Here is a 16967-nt window from a genome sequence, read left to right as displayed (position 1 = left end):
TGGTTGTATACTGGTTATAGTGTGACCTTTGACATCTATGTTTTGTTGTGACTTTGAATTTCATTTTGTTGGTTTCACCTTTTTCAACCGTCATGAGATAACCAATGATTATCTAGCAGGGTACACTAGGATTTGAATGGTCTTTACTATTGCTGTATTTATGTAAATTATATAAAATACATGTATTGAAATTTAAGTTTTCAAAAGTGAGGGGGAGGGGGTCAGTCAAAATTTCCATGTAAGAGAGGGGGGTACTCAAGTTCATCATGGTTTTTTTTGGGGGGGGCGGGTACTTGAAATTTTAGAGTTTCCGACAAAATTCCTCCAACATCCCCACCCCCACCCCCTTAGGCTGTAAATAATGACAGCTTCCAATGAAATTTGGGCTGCAGTGTAGCTGTATCTTTTGATGAATTTTTCACAAATTTTATAATATCAACTTTAGTTTCTTGTTCTTCTTCTGAAAGCTTACTGGGAAACAAAGTACCTATATATATCATACATGTGCACATTGCAATGTTATTGACCAGTATATGTAAATCTGGGTCCTGATTGACATGTACACCTCTGGAGCAGAAAAAGTGATAATGGAATGTTTATAAACAATCATCACAAGTGACAATTACCTACAGGTTTGTTATTATACTACAGAGATCACCATGATACTGAGGGGAGGCATGAAATAATAATTGTGTTTTCTCAGTGCTCTGAAAGTTGAATTTTTCCTCTCTTTGAGCTGGACTACCTTAAACAGTTCTGTGTACTAGCTGTAATATGATGATGCTTAGTATTGCGGGTTATATCTGTTAAGTTGCCCACTGTTTGTCTGTGGTAGGTGTAGTGGTTTAGGAGTTTTTGATCCCAACATACATGTACATACAATCTGTGTGCTGAGCAGTGTAAGGGTTCACGTCTGTCCACCATACTGACTAATAGGAAATCCTCTACCAAATGGAGATGCAATCCCACTGTCTTCATCTTGAGACAACTGTCCCTGGTAGTTGGTTCCTTTCTTTGCGTGGTAAAATGCTGCCTTGAAGTCGGTTTTGGATTTATCTTGCTTCCTCTTCTGCATGGATATACACACCTGTTCCCTAACATAGAAATAATAATAAACTCATGGAAGACAATCATGGACCAATCATGGAAGATAATAATTTCTCTTCACAAAAAAGTTAGTTTATTTGTGTGTTACATATCCAAGAATTCTTGTGTACAAAGAACAAATAAATTTATTTTGTCTCCGCTATATGCATGTTTCTCTAACCTAGACATCTCAACCACACTTTTTCCTTCTTGCTCATGTCATATGTAATAGATTGGCTACAACCAATGTCCTGCACAGTTTAAGAATGAGGATTGCTATCACATGCATGTTGTGTATAATTCTGGATGGATTAGTGTTAAGCTGATGCACCTGCATAGTTGCTGCTGGCAATGTCAATTAAAATACAGCAATGTATCACTTATGTTTTGTGAACCTGTGTTTCTAATTAGTATCTTGTAATTGTAAAGATGCTATACATGTGTAGCTATATAAAGACAACTAACATAAAACACTTTGTGCAAGTTACAAGATACCACTTCCAGCACATCTTTGCAACAGTCACTTGTGTACATATACTTGGGTGCAAGGACTGAAATGGAAGAAATTTACCTGTTGTTTGATCATTTCCATTCATCTTTCGTTATAATGTCATGGTCCAAGTCCAATTCAAAGCCCTCCACTTTGTCTTTAACGCTCTTTGTCAAGGTCAATGATATTTCTCATCCTTGATATTGCAGCATTCACTGCTGATCCTGAATTGTAAACAGATAGACTCATGATTACTTATAACTCGTTAAATGACAATGATAACCGGAATGATTAAAATACATTTGATGATGGGATGTATTGCTGGGATGAATTGTAAACACTCTGTATGTCCTTAACCCTAATGATGATAAGCATTACACACATGTAAACGTTATAAATCACGTGTGCATACCAGATGTATTCTCTCATTGGAATATATTTCATCATAACAGTTTATGGATCCTACGAATGAAGCTACATGTATTGAATGTCTAGTCATGTGCATTTATCATATCATCTGCATTTCACTAGGCAATTCATAGAGTGCCAAGTCTAAAGAAAATTTTTTAGCAAATTCAGCTAAAAAAGAGAAAATAACTTCACCAAAAATGTGTAAGCCATGATTATCACAACAAAATTACTGATTAAATACTAGTAGGGGTGTAATACATTTGATCTACTCAAGAGGGTATTTTAAAAAGAACTACAACTGTGTATGACAACAGCAGTGTTTCCGCTGCCACTCGCAAGAGCGTGAAATGGGAAATGAAATGTCTGCAGATTGGGAAATATTTTTCAACTATCCTTCGCAAAACTGGTTAGTGCTATTTTTCAGGGGGCTGATCGAGAGTGTAGTTAAAAGGCAGAGATATTTTTCAACATCCCTGGGTGGTCATTCTTTCCTCGCTTTAGTGTGCAGTCTCAGAAAACTATTATATTCAGTAACAAGTGATATGCCATGCTTTCAGATGGCTGCATGCAATGACCTTGTTATTTTATGATGACAAGTGCTTTGTAAACAATGCTTCTAACATAGTCAGGAAACACTGATTGCAGTGTATTTTCAAAAACTAAGCAGACAGCAGCAGCCAATGACAGCAAGGGTGGTGAACAGAATGAAACCAGTGTTTCAAAAACCAGCACCTTAGAACACTTCTGTGGCAACCTCAGAGGCAGCTATAAATGAGTGCAGCATGGTAAACTGTCAATTGGATGACGTCGTGAGCCTAACTTCATGTAAATGTTATAACCTATGCAAATACAATGACCTAGGCCTATCCACAAAACAATTATTCAGCATTGCAGGTGACCCTGGGCTAGCCAGAATACACATACAGGTACCTGCTATGGAAAATGACCCAGGCCTATCCTGAATACAATAACGGTACATATTTTATTGAAAATGACCCACGCCTATCCTGAATACGATACAGGTACAGACTGTTTGTATTGATGATAGGCCTTGGTCATCTCCCATTTTGTATTCTACATAGGCCTGAGTCATCTTACATGTACATACTGTGTGCATGTATGTGTATTGTGGATTGGCCTAGGTCATCTTCCATTGCATTTTATATATTGTGGATATGTCTGTGCCATCTTCCATACCATGTGAATGCATTTGGATTGAGGATAGGCCCGGGTTATCTTCCATACCGTGTACATGTATTTGTGGATATAGGCAGGGGTCACTTTCTGCCATGATGTGTAAAAGTACTGAATATAACACTGTATTGTGGATAGGCATAGGTCATAAATTTGCATGAAGATATAACTAGGATGTTGTCCAGTTGAATGTTTACAATGCTGAACAACAAGCAGCACACTGTGACATGCTAAGTCGTGTTCGAGTACAAGTAAGCAAAAAAGATAATTGCACAGGCTGCAGAGTTGCAGGGTAGGAGTAGTTACAAAAAAAAGAAAGTGTGCCAGGAATAGTTCGTTGAATTTCCATGGCTAGTGTTTGAATAAGAGAAGAGTCAGCTTTTTTTTCTGTAAGACATGTGGCCAGACAGGACATTTTAACATATACACCCAGTTTGATTTTGAAACTAAAGCATTCACTGTTTGGACTACCAATAGAAAGAGGCGACTGTTTACACCTAGTGTACAAAATGTAATTACCAGTACACCTTCTTAAAGTGAACAGTTGGTGTAAAAATTAGACTCTGTGATTGGAGAACTGAAAGCACTGATGACTGAGGCAGAAGCTATGGATCTTTCAAAGGAAACATCTTGAAGTTACCCTGTCAATGATGTAATACTTGTGATACATCTTGATACATTTACAAAAGTGCAAGTCACATAAGTGTTTGGCACACAGGAAATAAAATTTGTTGTGAATGTTATTAAGAAAGCAGTTTGTTCCATAAAAAATAGTTGTTTATTTACATTGCCACTGATTATCAGTCGTTCAGGATGGTCCTACTTAAATTTTAAATCACAAATGGACCTGGTAATGTATTACCTTGAATGTAAATGATTATTGGACTAGTTTAATGTCATCTTGCCATTGTAGCAACTGATAGGACCCACCTGAGTATACAACTGTCAGTTGGATAAAAATCATAAATGCAATTACATGTAATTTTGATGGCTATAGTAAACACCTATTATCTAGTCATGAAGGCTATAGCACCTGTGTATTACTCAAAGGGGCCGTACCAGAAACACGTCGCTATTCCCCGAGGCCGTAGGCCGAGGGGTATAGCGATGTGTTTCTGGTAACACATGGCCACGAGGGGTAATAGACGAGCGCTATAGCCCGAATAAAGACCAGGCTATAGGTGTTTTATAACACACCTCATGCTCATGTTGTATTGTTATATAGTTTTTAATGTGCTTTGATATTTTGCACCGCAACAATCCATTGTGACAAGTTTACTGGGCGATGTTTCCACAGCGGTTTCAGTTGTACGTGGTACCACTTTCTTTCAAAAAATATTCTGAGCATACCTTGCGACATCCTTAGTTGCACTTCAATCTCTTCCGTCGATGAGCTGTTCAAGTTCCTACGCTGTTGGAATGTTGGAAAATGTTGGAAAATCTGTTTTAGAGAATGTGCCGTCACCTATCCCGGACGCACATCACATTCTAGTCATCCGCCATTGTTACAAAGCTGCAGACGACACTACGGTCACGTGACCGGGCACTTTTCCAAATTTGGTCAGGACTATTTCCCTAGGGAAATAGCTTTTCAAAAAATGCCCTCTGACGTCACTTTTGTCGATCCGGCGAGGACTAGTCGTATCTATTTTCTCGTCACGTGACGTATTCTGGCGAATCATGACACGGAATGAGCATGTGGTGTGTTATAATTCTGGCTAATCAATTTTGGTCTCAATTAGCCATAATGGCTTAGGGAAAATTTAGCCAGTGGAAACACTGAACAGTGTAAGTACAAACCTGTGCCACAGCAAGGACCCATTGTCTTAGGAAAGTAAATATATTGATGAAAGACTCCCTCAATTCCACAGGTTTTTGCTCTGCATTGATGTCAACACCACGATCTCTGTTCAGTTTTGGCTGTTTGCATAGCCACACACTGTGTATTTCCTTTGCAATGGAGGATGGTATTGTCACTATGTTGCTTTTCACCTGGTTGTCATTGCCCAGTATGCACTGTCTCAGCAAGGGATCTTGAATCTGATTAGGTGAAAAGAAAACATTAACTTGAAGCATGCAATGTAAATATTATCTCCTGCAAGTTGCTGACATTAGTTTACATCAGTTCATTCTAAAATATGGCTTTTTATATGCAAGATAAGACAACTTGATTGTTTATGACTTCTGTAATTTTAATTAAACTATAACTCTGCCCCAAACCCATTGTATTCACTGGTGATTGTGGACCTTTTAAAGGAAACAGGTACATAATGTAGGTCAAGACGTGTATTCAAGCAAGTAGCACATATATTTATTTATATATTTATTTCAAAGGAAGACCAACAGGAACAAGTCACATTAACAGGCTCCATAAAATATACATAAAAATATAAATGCATAAGGTACAATAAAACAATAAACAACACAACAAACTATATGAAACCATTAAAAATATGTACATATTTAAGCATGACATTCTGACCAGGCATCTGAAACTTTGACAAGATAAAGTGATGTCAATGGCAGGGCTGGAAATGCACAATTCATTTAGAGTAGCCATATATCTTTGAAGAGCCAAGTACCTAAATACATTGAGTTTTATACTGCGAGTCTAAAAAACAATGCGGGTTCTAGTACATGTAGTTTACTGAGGAACATCAAAATTAATATGAAACATGACTGGGGACAATCATACACATTATTCTTATATTTCTAAAAAAATATAAATAATTTCCAATGATAAAGAGGCCAAAGGTTCAAACGCTTGCAGAATTCTTCATAATTATTTCGGCTGTAAGGATGCTATGTTTGAAACAAAGGAACTTCATGAATTTCATTTGCACTTGCTTATTTTGTCCTGTTGTTTTTTTTGCCAAGGAGACCACACTAAAGACACATATTCTAAAATACTTACATGTATTACATAAGTTATGTACAAAGCAATTGATGTTGAAGAAAGTATCCGCCAAATAAAACAGAGCATGCGAAAAGCTGAACTGATAATGAATGAGACATGTGCAGGAAATTAAAAATAAAAAATAATTAAAAATTTAAAACAAATCTTACCTGATGAAGGATTTTATTAAAGATCAGTTATCCATCTTTTGCTTCTTGTTCCTTCTAAGTTTCACATACATGTACCTCTGAGGCTTTACGACCAGGGTACGTGAGGTATACTTACAGCTGTAGGCAAATATCAATGAATACAATTAGAATCTTGCAGATAATCCTATTCCTCACTGTCTGTACAATGGATACTCAACTTTATAATCATGAATATAGGGTCAAATGATTAGTAAAATCATTCACTCATTCATTATGTATTACCATGCTATATACATCTCATTTAATTGGTCGAGCTGAACCATGTGACTGACCACAAATACACAGCAATGGTTTGTTTTTATGTCCGTGAAAATGAATAATAATGCTAACATTGTAACTTTTCAGCAAACATGTAAATTGTCAATTGTACAAAGATCAAAATAGTGACAACATCACTGTTCGCTCCCATATAAGTTATCAAAACAAGTCAACAATTGTATGAAACATGGACATACATACAGACAGACTGACATACACAGACTGGCACAGAGTGATGACATTGACCCCAAGTGTGCCTTGGCCCATGGAGAGTGATAAAGATATAACAAACAGCTGAATGTAATGATAAAATAGTTAAGTATAGGCCTATACAGGCACTGAGAGTGAATACGTTACAGCAATTTGATTAGTTTCTTTTCCTTTTCAACTTCTGTGATAATCTTTAAGACAATCAATCTGCAAGGCAGTTTATGTATTGACAAATATGCTATCTTAGCACACAGCAAACTGTTCTTGATTTTTCATTTACAATATTTGACATAGACTGAAATACATAACATGCAACCAATGTTTACACTTTGCCCATACACCAGATACATGGAGAAATTTCAACATACAATCATCAACTCAGAAACCCTACAGGGAAAAGTAAACATTGTTTTCTTCCAGAACAGCTGGTGCATCCACATATGGAACAACTTACAAACTTAACCAATTACACAAGGATGATGACACAAGAGATAAAGTTAAACTGTGGTGAACTTGACTATTCCTTTCAAATCCTTAATTAACTTGACATCTTAAACTAAAATACACTGCATGGTTAATTGTGTGCAAAAATACATCGGGGTGGACCATTTGATAAGGGATGGTGTCTGAAAGATCGATGAGGTACATTATCTTTTTTATCCGATCCATTGTACATTCTGTTTTCCCCACCTTCCCACCTTTTCTTTTGTCAAACCTTCTCTGGCTGAATTTTTTATTGGCATTTGTTTGGAATTTTTTCAAACTCTGCCAGGATTTTTACTGCATTTCAACACCAAATACAGTTTACCATATCAAATGCTTACTAAATAACCACATTATATTCTCTTAGTTCCAGTAGGTATAAAATTACCAAAAAAATCTTAAAAATACAAAATGAAAGATATCCCAGTAAAACTGAGAGTTTCACAAAGTTGCCCCAAAAATTCAAAATTCCGGATTTCAACTTAATTTCAATATATCTTATTAACAAAAACCCTAAAAACCGGTTTACTAAATATCAAAGCAATCAGACTGGTAAATTTTGAGAAACAAATTTTTTGACCAAAATGAGAAAAATTGCCCCCAAAATACAAAATTGCAGATTTCATCCTAATTTTAAATATATCTAATTAACGTAAACCCTAGTAACCTGTACACTAGATATCAAAGCTACCAGATCAGAAGTTTTAGGAGAAAAAAGTTTGACCAAAAAAGGCAAAAATTGCCCCCAAATAAATAAAAAAATTGCCAGTTTCAACATACCTTCAATACATTATATTGAGATTAATCTTAGATACCTGTATACCAAATATCAAAGCTATCAAATCAGTAGTTTTTGGATAAAAAAAAAATTATCAAAAATTGGGAAAATTGCCCCAACATTGCAAATATGACAATATCAATACAATTTGTACAAGCGTGACTGAGTTCATCCTGAGGAACATGAATATCAAGTTTCATAGCAATCAGACGAGTGATTTCAGAGAACAAGATTTTTTTACTAAAAACGGAAAAAATACCCTAAAAATACAAACATGCAAATTTCATCCCAATTTTTGCACACATAATTTAAATTACCTAAAGAAATCTGCATACCAAGTTTCAACCAAATCTGACCAATGCTTACTGAGTTTTAGCCATTTGCAGGATTTTCCTTTTTTTCCCCTCATTTGCATATTTTTGGCACTGACATGTTCATTTGAACGAATTCACATCTCCACCCCTAGGTGCAACTGTACACAAAATACTAAGACGGCAGCCGTTGTGGTTTTGGAGTTTTTGATCACGACATACATACATACATACATACATACATACATACATACAAACATGCATGCATGCATGCATGCATACATACATACATACATACATACATACATACGTACATACATACATACATACAGACGAAATTTTCCACCATACAAGAATACCTCCCATTTGCATATATACATGTGCATATATGGGAGCTAATAATCAATTACAAAAACAAAATGAAGCACTTGTGGGCCAAATTATACTTTTAAAAAAATCTCCAGATTTGCCAAATTTTAGGGTGGGCATGACCGTGCATTGCCTATTACATGCCTTGATGTGAGTGCAAATCAGTGAATTGATTTGAAAAGGAATATCTGGGTAGTTAGTGGGTCGGTTAACGATGTACTGACTGGTTTCCATGGTGACCCAGGCCAGTGAAGCACTTCAATGTTTTTCTACATCTAAGTAGACGCTTAATGATAGATGTAAAATATACATGCACACACTTTTTTTTTACTTTCGTTAAAATCCGTTTGATGTTGGTCGATAATGGTAAAATTGTTTGAAAATGTCCTGCATATAACTACATTGTAAATGTCATATAGCATTTGTAACCATGAAGAGGCATGTAATAAAAAATTGTTGCCTGAATACATGGGTTTATGTGCCCTCGCAGCAGGAGACAATTTGCCCTCCTGGCGTCAGGCATATTGTCACCTGTTCTCGGGCACATAAACCCATATATTTAGGCAATAATATATATTATATCAAACCAGTATATTGATGGTGTAAATACAGCGATCCGATTGGTCGAGATGCGAAAAGAACCGTGGTATATTGGCAATATACCACGGCTGGCACATGCTCGAGCTCTCAGCTTGAGCAAAAATCCGTTTTTTGACGTTCCACACCACAATTTCAATATACTATTATGATATAATAGCAATAAATCACACCCAGCGACGGTATACCACGAGATTTTGACCAGTTCACTCCATATATACACTCGCTATCGCTCGTGCATATATGTCGTGAACTGGTCAAAATCTCGTGGTATACCATTGCTAGGTGTGCTTTATTTTCACATGGGAAATTTTTGTAAATCTTGATGGTTTTCTAGGGTTTGTTGATAATATCATGAAAATACAAGACTCTGCCTCGACCATTAACATTTATCTATACGCTTGGGCAAGACTGAAAGCCAAAATAAGCATGCTCGCCAAGCCTTGTTAATTCTTGACTTTCCGCTTGCCCTTGGCCATAATGAATAATCGTGTTCTCCCTGAATAAGGTAACAGGGGCGTGGCGCCCTCTTGTAAATTCCGAGCGCCCCCTTGCCAGAAATGAAAAAAAATTATTTTTTTTGAAAAATAAAACAATAAAATGTACGGGGAAAAATTGTTGACAGTGATTTACAAGCAAAATGCGAGCGTGAGCGTCGATCCTGCAGACTGCAAACGCAATTCTCATCGATCTTGCAAATCTCGCGAGTTTGTGATGTCATCCGAGATCATAAGCCCATGTGCAACTCATCGAAGGCAGCCATATTTGCATGGCTCAGTCCGTAACGTTACGTTAGCCACGGTCCCTCCATAGGGACCGTGCATTAGGTAACCGACTTAGCTGAGTAAACATGTCAAGGAGCTGGAGGGTAACCAAGGACAGCAGAGTACACTGAAGTTTTTATAGGAGGTTAGAATTTCGTTTGTGTATTCCTTCCAAAAGCAAAACAACCTAATTTTAGGCTCGGTCGGACTTGTATCAGGATGAGAACACGTGAGTGTAATGGTGATAATTTTGCCATCGATGAATAAATCATTAAATGTATGTCTCTAAGACTCGCTATGTTTTCGTTTGTAATAAAAGTTATGGAACACTGTTTCAGATCTCTTTTCCTTTGAGTTTTTTGTACGAAAAAAATCTGAAAAAATACTCCCCAAGCCTGAGTGTTATGGTGATAATTTTGACATCGATGAATAAATGTATGTCTCTCGCTACGTTTTCGTTTTCAAAAAATGAAATCTTCATAATTGAAATCAGTGAACTGTAATAAAAGTTATGGTACACTGTCTCAGATCTCCTTTCCTTTGAGTTTTTTATACGAAAAAAATCTGAAAAAAATGCTCCCCAAGTGCCACCAAATAACACCATTTTAATCGCTGTTTTTCAAAAGCTCCAACGGCAGGACCTGACCTCCCCCCGCGACCGCTGACGCGGTCGCTTGTGGTGCTTCGCACCACGTCTTCGCCCTCTTCTAAAATAATCCTGGGGAGAACACTGAATAATAATGGTCAGGGCATCACCAATTATTTCTAAATATTAATTACATTAATCATTAATTAATATGGTTAACATAAGTGTGATAAGGGCATTTATGTACAAGAAATTAAATTTTGGAATTTCCCCAAATGCACTCCATGTATACAAGGCTGCCAATAGAACAAGGAACAATTTTTCCAATACAAAACTGACTACATTTTTGCACTCTGTAGACTTGCTCCAAGTCTGTGGGCATATAAATATCAAAAATTAATAAATTGAAGGAATAAACTTCTGCAGACTGCAAGGCTAGGTGGTGGGCTGGTGCTCAGATAGTGGGGTGAATGCTTTTCCCCACAGACTTGTAAACCTTGCAGGGTTTCAGTAGCGATAAATAATTCATATGACGTCAGGTAATAAATATGCATGACATATAATCTCAATCTTACTCAAGCATAATTTTCCAACTAATTTAAAAATGGGGATAGAGAGGAATGGTGTTATAAACATGTTTCAGAATTTTTACAACAGTCTGTGAATCTGTCTAAACATGGGGGATATTTTTGCCTTCCCCGGGGAATCACAGCGGTACAATTATCATAATGAATCATGAGAATCTCCAGTCCTGTGTAGCATCAGTAAATTTCAAAATTACAATAGCAGCTTGTCACCTTCCCTGATGTTTGTAAACACAGCCTCCAGATCCCACCACAGCACTGCAAAAATTGCATACAAGCTCTGCGTATGTGTGAATAGGTTGTCAAACTTTGAGGCGTCACCGTTCTCCTAAGGGACGATTCAGAATTTACTTCCAGGGGGAGGGTGGAGGATTTTCTATTTTCTGGGTGATTTTTTTCCACGGCCCCCCCCTAGTAAATTATAGAAAAAATCTATGGCCCCCCTCATCTTTTGTGTGTTTTTACCATGGACCCCCCCCCCCCTAATATATACATGCATGCTTATACACTATAGACATATCCAGTCTAACAAGTTGTAGGAACTGTAGTGGACATTTAATTGATGATATAGCAAATCATTTCAGGGTTATGTGACTATAAAAAGAATGATTTGCAGGGACTGCAAGTGGCACACTTTGGAAAGGGTAGCAATAAACATATCTGGTTGTAAATTTCTGAAGAAAAGTTAATTACTAAATATGAATACGTTTTTCGTTATGTCTCACTGATACATATGATGCACACAAAGACAAGCAAAGATGTCAGTTAGAAATGGTGAACAGGAAATCAGAGGAGCAGATAATTGGCAAAGTGATATATATCTAGAAGTTTAATTGTACATCATTTGCAGATATCCAGATATTTCTGGAAAGTAAGATGTACATGTACATGCACAAGTTCAGCATACATTTTCATTTGATGATGTTGAATGCAGACTCACGGTGAAAGTTTTAAACATTAGGAATTGAAATTGGTGAAAGCCAACCTGTTTTTAATTTTCTCTTTTTTCTAATTTGGTTGTCATAAAACCAAGTAGCTGCCACTGAAAGCAACAATGCTGAGGAATATTTTAGATCATTTCTTGAACAAAACACCTTATCAAAAACATGAATTCACATGTTATTCTGCTCATTCCATTAACAATCCAATGTTCATATTAAATACAGATAACCTGTGTAAGTCAAAGTTCACATTTTGTCAGCAATATTTTTCAAAATTGACAGAGCATTCATATTTCAAATTTTTTTAACAAACTTTAATCTTAAAATAGTCATGATGCGCATGTTTTCAGATGACATGAAACAATACATGTTAATTTGTTTTTTTGCCTTTTCTGCCAGCCGCCACTGAGAAATCTTTGATTATACATATCAGAATGAATGGGACACAAAAGTATTAGCATCAATACACAATGTGTAAGCCTATCCATATTTCTCCTAGCCTCATACACACTGAGATCACTTCTTGGACTACAGCAAATTTCTTGTGTACACAATATTTCAACAATCCGACACCATAGCATTGATGCAGAGCCACATGATCTTCTGGATGCACATACAGGATTATTGGAAAATCAACCCTTTTGTAAATTTTCACCATATATTTTTGACAATTATACATAATATTTTATTTTCAACATTAAAAACTATTCGCTGAAAAGCAAATTGAAGATGAGACGGCCATAAATTTTATTTTCAAATAGTAGATGTAAGCACTGTAAAAGTTATGTAGAACAGTTAAAAAATTTAGAAAGGGTAAAATTGATGAGAATGAAACATAGAAAAAGGAGCAGAAAAGAAGAGAGGATAAAAAATATGAGGACTATGACTGGTTAAAGTTGCTCTTGAGTGGGAACCTTCAAAATTTAAACGTAAAAGAATTAGATAAATACCTTGATAAACATAAATTACCAAAACAAAAAAAAATTGAAAGCTGAAAAAGTTCAAATTATAACCGCACATATACATGCACAACCTTCATTCAATTTAAGAAAACTGTCAGGGAAAGATGTAACAACTTATGTCACAGATGAGTCAGAGTCAGATAGCAGTGACTCTGAATTGGAAATCTCTGTCAATGGAGTCATTGAGAGTGATGATGATGGTGTTGGTTCTGAATATAATAGTGACACAGACACTGAACTGACGAAATCCAGAGAACCAACGTGACCATGTTACTTTAACCCTTTCATCACCATGCTTTGTCCAAATTGCATTGTTTTCTATGGAGAAAAGTTGGACCTGTATACAGGGAACTGGGGGTGAAAGGGTAAGAAGTGGCAGAGTAGCAAGTCGTTTTGTTTGAATTAAGGTGGAGCTGCATGTTGCCAACACAGTTTTTTCAAAGCAATATTTCTCATCAAAGATGACAAGGAAACCCCCTAATACCATATATTTTCAAACAGCAGAGACTCTGAAGTTTAGTATGGTAGCAGTAGTTTACTCGAAGGATGAAGTGGGTGTATATTTGGGGTAAAAAACCTCAATTTTGGTATTAATGATAAAAATTAATTTAAGTCAAAAACTAGACAGTATTTTCTGAAATGTAATATTTCACTTGAAAGGAGAGTATATGTAGAATAAAACGACTATTTTATTTGGCATTATCCATCCTCATTTTAAAATTGTAGGGGTTTAAAGACTGACACTCTAATAATTGATTAAAATCATGATCAGCAAAATTAAAATGCTCTTATTCAAAATGCCTCTTTTTAAAAATGTAAGAGCTTTATTGCCAAACAAAACCAATTGATAGTCGTTTTGTTATATAGCATTTAAAAAACATAATGTGAAATTTCAGAAAATTTGACCCAGTCGGGGTGGAGTTATATTCTTCGGAAATTTTGAAATTTGGAGGCAAAAGAAGCCAAGAAATCGGGTGATTTGCATACATTTGCACAAATTAACACTTCTTTATCATGCCACTTTACACTTCTTTACAAGCTACAAGGTAAACCCAACCTGATGATGCTGAATATTTGCTGTAATTTTTAGCATTTGTTCAATGTTCATCTCTGTGTATCAGCATTTGTTTGTTATTCTATCACTACATAGAACACCCAATGCTGTATTTAGCAACATACCAGTGTGAACATAAATGACCATTGTTATTGTTGATAAATGAATTCTAGCCTGGACTTGATTCGAGATCTCTTTTCAACAAAAACAACCCCGACTGTTTACTGTATGGTTTGTGTTGACATGCTAAATACTGGACATTTCATGACGCTTCAGGGAGGAGAACAAGATACTGCAGTAGATGCATAAAACAAACCACTGTGAATATTACCGAATTTGGCAGCTAAAGGAGTTTAACTAAACACGTTGAGTTTATCTGTCACCCAGGTAGCATCTATGGTTCTCTTTTGTAGAGATCAGAAATTCTGGGCAAATATTGAATTGATGATTTTTTTCCTTGGCCCCCCCTAAAAGATTGTGGTATTTTTGTCCGCCCCCCCCCCTAAATTTTCTTGGGAAAAATGGGTGGCCCCCCCTGAAAATCCTCCACCCCCTGGAAGTAAATTCTGAATCGTCCCTAAGGCTATGATGATCTGCGGGTACGGGTATTGATGTCAAATGACTAGAAAATTCACTTCCTGAATAGAATCATGAAAAATAAATCTTTCATTGTCTAGATATAAATAAAAATATCCTTCACAAAAAAATCTTCATTCATGCATGGGCTACCAGACCTTGTCACTGGGCTACCAACTTAAGAAAATGGTAGCCCAATGCAATGGGACTACAAGAGAAAAAAGTTAATTTCGAGCCCTGGGGTGTGTTACCGGCGTTATACGGCCGTAAAAGGCCGGCAACACATACAGCGCCCTGCCACGCAGAGCTATAGATATAGCCATGCTGTGATTATTAAACCTCTGCGTGCAGAACTTTCGTTTCTCGGCGGTTCAGCAATAAAGTGGTCTTCTCTGCAGGCGTCTACTGACAATATAGTATACGTTTGTACGTTTCGTGTGACTGTATGTTGTAACAACACATGATGATTGACAAAACACCGAAACCAGTGCGATCTCACTGCAATATCAATACAGCAACTCTGCGTGGCATGCTGTACGTGTTGAGGCTGACCAGCTGCAGTATCAGTACAGCAGCTCGCGCTTTAGGTTTTGCCTGGGTATTTGGGTCGGACGGCAAAACCTCGAGCCACTGTGCAGTTTTACACACACTGCTACAGCAGTGCCACGCATAGCTGAGTACAGTAGCTCGAGGTTTTGCCTGGGTATCTGGGTTGGACGACAAAACCAGATTTGCCGTCCGACCCAAATACCCAGGCAAAACCTCGAACTTACTGTACTGCAGCTATGCCAGGCAGAGAGCTATATTAAGCGGCAGCATACTGTTACTTACGTGGAAGAAAGGACTTCGCCAGTCGAGGAAAATACGTGATCATCAGCTGCTACCCTACAATGGTGAGACTTGCAGTACGATGTAACAAAACGCAACTCATACGCGATCGACCGCGGGGCCACATAATGAAGTGACTTCGGCGAGTTCCGCCTGGGCATTCCTCGTACAGTCTTCGGGTCACGGGGGTCACCGAGCGTTTGTGACAGTAGGTTCGCTTTACACAGGCATATCCTTCCATGACAAACAATCAAGTACGCCACTCTTGGCTTTATTTGACAATACATCAAAGAAACTGAATGTACAAATTTTACAGAACACGATTGGAAATATTTTGGGATAATAGGATATTGTAGTAATATTGGTTTATTCAGTAAATTTAAGCTCATCTACTCTTCTGTTTTTGCAATTCACATGTTTTTAAGGGTAATCTGTAATATTGTAACTTTCAGCTATAGGGTACCCGACACTTTGATAAATTTGACAATAAATAGATTTCTACCATTTCAAAATGACAGATGCTATTGTTTTCTTTGAAATTGTCATTATTGTTTTGTCCATTCCCAAGTTTTGGTAATTTGAGAAAATAGAGGGTCATGTCCAAGGTGGCCCTGAAAAATAGAGGGTCATGTCCAAGGTGGCCTTGAAAAATAGAGGGTCTTGTTCAAGGTGGCCTTGAAAAATAGAGGGTCATGTCCAAGGTGGCTCTGAAAAATAGAGGGTCATGTCCAAGGTGGCCTTGAAAAATAGAGGTCATGTTCAAGGTGCCTTGAAAAATAGAGGGTCATGTCCAAGGTGGCCCTGAAAAATAGAGGGTCATGTCCAAGGTGGCCTTGAAAAATAGAGGGTCATGTTCAAGGTGGCCTTGAAAATATAAGGTAGTGTTGTCATGTACAATTTTTAGACATTTTCAACTTTTCAATTTCAAAATATCTTTTTAATACAAATATTTCACCAGCTACTTGAACTCCTTGTATTTTTTAAGTAGATAGAATAAAAAAATACAATTTTAACTATTTTACTTTGCCTTATTGAGGTACTAACTTCAAAAGTATGAAATACCTTAGTTTCCTGAACATCTACCACACAATGAAAATGACAGTTTAGCAAAATAGGAGAGTTTACAATGTACTATCAGCAGTCACACAAAGTAGTGATTATAACTGTTGGAAAAATCGCAATTTGACAAGCATGATATATCAAAAACAGGTAAAGGATCAAAATTTGTAAGATTCAAAACATTCTGCAGAATTGTATGATAAGTAGAGTTTGCAAAATTTTTGTTTATTTCACTGTATTTACATTTGCAAAAAAAGCAAATTTGATTAGATTTAGTAAAAAGCAGTTAACTTAACTTTGTTGCCAAGTAGATTGAACAAA

At 36.7% G+C, this 16967-nt stretch overlaps 1 long non-coding RNA gene across 2 annotated transcripts; it reads right to left on the bottom strand.

Annotated features, from left to right (window-relative positions):
* Window positions 1-730: 730 nt before the first annotated feature.
* On the bottom strand, window positions 731-15727 carry LOC139129459 (uncharacterized). Of its 2 annotated transcripts, none has more exons than XR_011551586.1 (5): window positions 15591-15727; window positions 6248-6364; window positions 4982-5221; window positions 1658-1800; window positions 731-1094 (listed from the first exon to the last, which is right to left on the bottom strand). It is a non-coding gene; the product is annotated as an uncharacterized lncRNA (long non-coding RNA). The 2 variants fall into 2 exon arrangements; XR_011551587.1 differs by lacking the exon at window positions 15591-15727 and adding an exon at window positions 11440-11557.
* Window positions 15728-16967: the final 1240 nt, after the last annotated feature.

Source organism: Ptychodera flava, chromosome 3, assembly GCF_041260155.1.
Source record: "Ptychodera flava strain L36383 chromosome 3, AS_Pfla_20210202, whole genome shotgun sequence".
NCBI lineage: Eukaryota > Metazoa > Hemichordata > Enteropneusta > Ptychoderidae > Ptychodera > Ptychodera flava.
The sequence above is the reverse complement of the archived record's forward strand: the minus strand, read 5'-3'. Positions and strand labels throughout refer to the sequence as shown.